At 37.5% G+C, this 6,080-nt stretch overlaps 1 protein-coding gene across 1 annotated transcript in view; it reads left to right on the top strand.

The window, feature by feature from the left end:
- The first annotated feature begins 1,747 nt into the window (after positions 1–1,747).
- LOC126818673 (neurensin-1) overlaps positions 1,748–6,080 on the top strand; it is a 29,505-nt gene continuing 25,172 nt past the window's right edge. The window contains exon 1 of the mRNA XM_050546220.2: positions 1,748–2,006. The gene's annotated coding sequence lies outside the window, so the exon portion shown is untranslated. The remainder of the gene's footprint in view (positions 2,007–6,080) is intronic.

Below are 6,080 nucleotides of genomic sequence, written 5' to 3'. Positions count from 1 at the left end.
GGTTTAACGCATGCGCGTTAGATAGCAAGGTCTGTCATTAAGTCAGGTGCTTGGTTTCGACTCCCCGTTTGTACCTAAGAAGGGGTAGGGTCGCCTGTCCAATCTCGTGGGTTTTCTCCGGGTCCCCCAGTTTTCTACCACTGCTAAAGACCCTTACATGCAATCCCACCCCCCCCCTCTCTCTCTCTCTCAGTGATGATTAAATACACCCATGTCTAAAGGTGGTCAACTATTGTCGTGACGTCCGTATGTCCGTCCACAATTTCTTAAGAATAAACAGGGAGGGTTACTTTTGTAGACTTCCAAGATGTTCGTTCTGCTGAATAATGCGGAGTTATTGCCCTTACTTCAAATGATTCTGAACAACCCGGACAGCACGTGTGTTAATTTTACAAGGATGCATTATTACAATAGTAAAATGTACACCTCTAAATGTTTGAGATTTTGTGATTCGAGTTGCTTTGTTATTGTCCCTGTTAGCTATTCTTGTGATCAAGCCAGACATTAGAATTGTGTAATTGCAATTGCATGTAGCATCTTGCAATCCTGCAATATACGAAACTTAAATTAATGTACTTAATATGTAATACTTCTGATCAACAAATAGATGAGATCGGAAATGATTCTCACATGAGGAAAATAGGCAATGTTCTGGTCTATGTTGAAGTCATTAACATTAAATCAGACTTTTTATATTGTATATAGTAGATCTAGAACGTAATTATAGACGTTACTAATATCTCCAGCCAGGATATATACTCGCCAATTTTAACTCGACTTTGGAGAATAACAAGTTCGTAGCAGACTCTTTGCTTCAGATAATGTTTTCTCATCTGTTCTCAGATGAATATATTGTAAGTGTTAAGGAAGACGCTGACCGTCTGGGGCGAATTTTTGATGGGTTATCAGATATTTATAACTTTTATTGTTAACAATGTGGGTCCGACAAACACGGATGCTATATTTCGGCATTTTTCGCGCAACTCAGCGCCTTTGGCTTCTGAATTCCATGTGGTGGACTTCTTAAAAAGCTTTATGTCGCAGACGTCAGAAACATTAAACTGTAAATATGCTAAAGTAGGCCTACCTGCTTCACTTCCTTGCTGAGTAATTTTATTATACGACGATCTAGACCGCCATGAATCCCCACCCCTCAATCAAAAGTTGCTTCCACCGTCCCTGTGTTGTTTTAAATTGTATACATTGACATATTTATGATCGGAACTTGCTCGGAATTATTTAGCCTGGCTTCTTCTGGTCAGTGGTACAGGCCTGAGAGCCAACCAATGGAAAGCGTCTGGTCGTTCGGATGGTGTTAAAACCCGAAGTAGGCCGTCTTAAATGCTTGATGTCGTTTAATTTTGTAAAAATTGTCATAACGATTAACAGGAAATTCCTTGGGATTTTCCAGCTTGCCCCCCCCCCCCCCCCCACACTTTCAGTGGCGTAGGGCGGAAAGCGTCTAGTATGAAAAACCGAGATGCTGTGCATTTAAGAGATCATTTTAAACAATTAATACAAGCACTGTTAATTTAGTTTAAACAATATTTTATTCGATAACTTGTACAGAGTTAGTATGATGGTATAAGATACGATAACAAGCTTTGTCAGCTTATATATAAAACCTGCTCGTTGTTGTGATTTGAATACAGCAGAGATTTGTTAAGAGAACACCCGTCGTTTTTGTTTATCTCACAATGTATTACCTAATTTCACATTACTCAAAGCTCTTTTCAAAAATAATATGATACGTATGCTTTTGACAGAAATACTAGAAACCGCCAGGAGTTGGCATTGTCTTCAGCCAGCACGCGATTCAACCGATATCCTTGCTGCCAATGACAGGTTTAGATATCGATTTTTCTCTCTGCTCTCGGTATGATCGTGGGCAGAGTTCGATCAACAGCATAGTTTCTGGCAGCTGAAAAGAGAGGATATTTTTTTTCTATGTATAAGACGCAGCAACATGAATTGGACATAATTGTGGATTAAATCAGAGAGATAAGGTAATGGCAGTGTTGTGTAAACAATGTTTTATATTTATTCGGTTTCCTCATACATTTTTTATAGCAGAGAAGGGGGTGATGTATGGACAATGTCCTTGACAAATGACCCACTATTGTCAGTCATTATGAGCCGGGCTGTACTATAATAACCGCAATAACAGGTCCATCAGACATACAAGTTAATGGTCAACGAGTCGGTGCTTTCGGCTCAGATTAATTGTGTGGGCAAAGTAATAACGTCATAACGTTTATGAATTAAATGCAATCATTGATTAATCATTAATTAATCGTAGAACGTAAATAGCTTACTGTTATTTTATATGATTCATGATTAATGCAAAACGTCATTAAAACTCCCAAGAGAAAATGGGAGATGTATTTATCAGATCAGCCATAGAAACGTATATTAGATTAACTTAACAGTATAAAGAGATTAATTAGAGACGCGGTGGCTTTAGGAACATCGTTATACTGAGCGGAAAATATATGCAGTTACCTTTACCCCTGAGTCGCGGGCTCTTGGCATTATTGGGAGAATAGATACATGTCCTTTAAGGAGGATGTTACCAAGTCACAATGATGGGACATAAAGTAACAAGAGTTGGGTTCAGGGTACACAAATTTAAACGTAAAAAGATATTTAAAGGGCGTATGGCTCTATTTTTGGAATCTTGAAATAGACAAAAATGGTTCTAAAAGCCCATAATAATGTAATATAAATGTATGTAAAGTGATTTATATTTAATTTTTGAAAAAAAAATATTGTAATTTCTAATCAATTATGTTCGGTGAAATACGTAAACAGTTCAAAATGAATGGTAGTCGTTTACCCCTGAGTAGTCCATTCTACACGTTTTTTAACTTATTATTTTGTCGTTTGTAAATCAGTCTCTACTAATTACTTCCACATGATGTAGGATATGTTTTTATTTGTTCATTACAAAATGGCACTGGAAACATAGGGTACACGACTCGTGTACTGATTATAAAATGCTAATTGTGTCTTAAATATTGGATATTAGGATCTTATAGTTTCACGGCAAGATAAAAACATCAATACTGATTGAAATTGATCAATATTGAATTCTAATTCGTGTTTTCAATTTCGAATATTATGGAAAATATTGAGTTAGAGACTTAGCATGACAATGAGACATGACGATGAATGATTGTTCGTTTTCTTCGGACCATTGATTTCCAAAAATATTCTTAGGCCCCTATCCCATACCTCATTCTGTATCGACGTTGTAGTGTTTGTCTGCAAAAGTATGTAGAGGAGTTTCCATGAGTAGTAAATTGCCTTCAAGATTACAGGGTAGGTGTAGTCGAGTACGGTAAGGGAACTTGACTTACCAGTAGAGTATGCCTGGCGGATGGAATCCCGACTCTGGTGGAGAAGAACATTCTGAAGCTCACCTAGGGGGATTGGATGGCCGAATGGTTAGCGCGTGATTTGTTGTATCATAAGGTCTGTCATTGAGTCAACTGGCGTGGTTTCGATTCCCAGGTTGTACGTGATAAGGAGTAGAGTCGCCTGTCCAACCTCGTAGGTTTTCTCCGGATCCTCCGGTTTCCTCCCACTGCTAAAGACCCCTATGCGCAAGCGAATTATTGAAATACAATTGAACCATATGTTAGTCCCGAAATGACCTAGTTTGTGTTGACTGGATGTTAAACCACCTCTCTCTCTCTCTCTCTCTCTCTCTCACACACACACACACACTCTCTCTCTCTCTCTCTATCTCTGAATCCCACTTGTATTCACATTGGTTTGCCAGTAAAATAACTCTTCACTATTGAAAGTCGAAGCCGCAAAGTTCACCTCCCTCGCAATATAAATAAAAATGATTGTATGTTAGTCTCAAAATGACCTAGTGAGCGGAGACGGTAAACTCTAATTACATTAAGTTAAACAAATACGAGTTTGAAATATAACAATCTGATTAAAATACAGATCTATATTTCGTTTCGTTTTTTCATACTTTCGATGGCCTACGTAGTAAAGACAAGTAAAACGAAATTATGTACTATAAAAACGAAACGAAATAGGATCTGTGTTTTAACCAGATTGGAAATATAAAAACAACACTCAACCATAGTGATTCTCGTGCGCAAACACTGCTTAGTATCTTAGAGTATGAAGGTGAAGTTATGAATCTCTTTGGTCGGAGACGTCCTCCAGAAAACAATATGGTATCCAGAATAGAACGAATCAACTATCAAACCACCACATATATACACGCAGGGTATGCTTACTGATCCTAGAACAGTTGATGTCACTTTGCATTAGTAAAGAGTTACAATTCTCAGATTTTCATGATTTCAAATATGAAACTAACGAAAATTTAAAGGATACACGCACTTCAAATTCATGGGATTTTATATATGAAAATAGATACTTGCTGTTTTACATTAAGATTTCAAAATCTCAGATTTTCAGGGTTTCCGATGTGAAAACTAATGACTATTTAGAATATGCATATTTGGCGTGGTATTGCATTGTAAAGAATTCAAATTCACAGGCTTTTATATATGAAAATATATACTTACTGTTTTACATTAAGATTTCAAATTCTCAGATTTTCAGAGTTTCAGATATGAAAACTAATGAGAATTTAGAAACACATTAAATCAAGCACGCCAGTTATTGCCAAGCCATCCAATTTTCCTAACTTCCAGTAAATTATCATGGGAAATATTTGCTTGCGTGTTCAGTATGCAAAATTTACACACTCTATATGCATTATTTGAAAGTAGACGTTAATTTTCATGACAATCTGGACTAATGGAAGTACACCACCACCTCACGTAAACATGAATCCTCTAGTTAATAAATACTAACATGTCTTCTAGTTGTAATTTGTAGAATTGGTCCCTTGAGCGATCCATGATTAGGATTCTAATGAGTTTTATTTGTAAGTAAGAGTTAAGAGAATCTATACGTCTGTTGAAATCAATAAATTGGGTTTAACGTCCTACTCCTACTGGACAAATGAAGACGGGCATACGCCATGTTATGTGATATGAGGGGAATTTTGCCTGGACAGCGGCGGTATGGCCTACTCTTATTTCGAATTCCAACTGTCCATGGTTCTTTTACGTGCACGTCAATCTGTACACGGGACCTCAGTTTTTTGTCGCATCCGAATGACTATACATTGTCCCTTTCCAGGCTCTGCGTCCTACACCATTTACAAGAGGGGTGTGGGTGTGGGCACGTCGGAAAATCCCGATGAACGCAATTCACATATGAAATCCACAATAATGAATGAATGAAATGAAGTTTAACGTCTTACTTTTCTGCACCTACCGGATCCTGTCAAAGATTTTTTTAACGTGCACACCAACATATACGTTGGACCTTGGTTTTTCGTTCTTGTCTAGCCGCCTCGCCTGCATCACTGACAGTATCCGGAGCCAGCGCCTTAGATACTGGGCCACAATAAGACTACTATTGTGATGAGAATCACGAATTCTATAGACTGTCTATGATTGATATCGATCTGTTTTTGATTGAAATCGTGTCATGACTGATGTGCTCTTGAAAGTATCTGTAATATCCATGACTAACAAACAACCTCGAGACAAATAGTATGGTTATCTCAGTGTTAAATTGATGCCCGTGTTAGCTTTAAAGGAGCTAAATCTCTATTCTTTGGCACCTAGAAATGAATGTATATAAACTGGTTTACATTCAATCGTTTCTGTTTTTACTGTAATTTCTAATGTCCGGCTAACTACGCGAAGATTAAAAATTGAATGACAGTCTCTGGCGTCTTGTTATTCCAGTCTACTCCAGTAATCTTCCCAAATCGTGTGCCCAGTTTAAAATTTTCATTGTGTCTTAAGTATTGAACACCAGAAGCCCATCTTTTTACGGTAAGATAACAACATCAATGTTGATTTAAATTGATCAATGAGTCGTGTTTGCAGATGATACTGGGTTAAAGACTTGGTTACTTTAAGTGGGTATGGATAAGTTGCCGTGCTAATACAAATATTCAAATTCATAATTTTTAAAAGCTATTCGAAAAGGGGGCGGGGGGGGGGGGCTATTCGTTTTTCTATGCCAAT

The sequence above is a fragment of the Patella vulgata genome, chromosome 4, assembly GCF_932274485.2.
Source record: "Patella vulgata chromosome 4, xgPatVulg1.2, whole genome shotgun sequence".
Taxonomy (NCBI): domain Eukaryota; kingdom Metazoa; phylum Mollusca; class Gastropoda; family Patellidae; genus Patella; species Patella vulgata.
The sequence above is the reverse complement of the archived record's forward strand: the minus strand, read 5'-3'. Positions and strand labels throughout refer to the sequence as shown.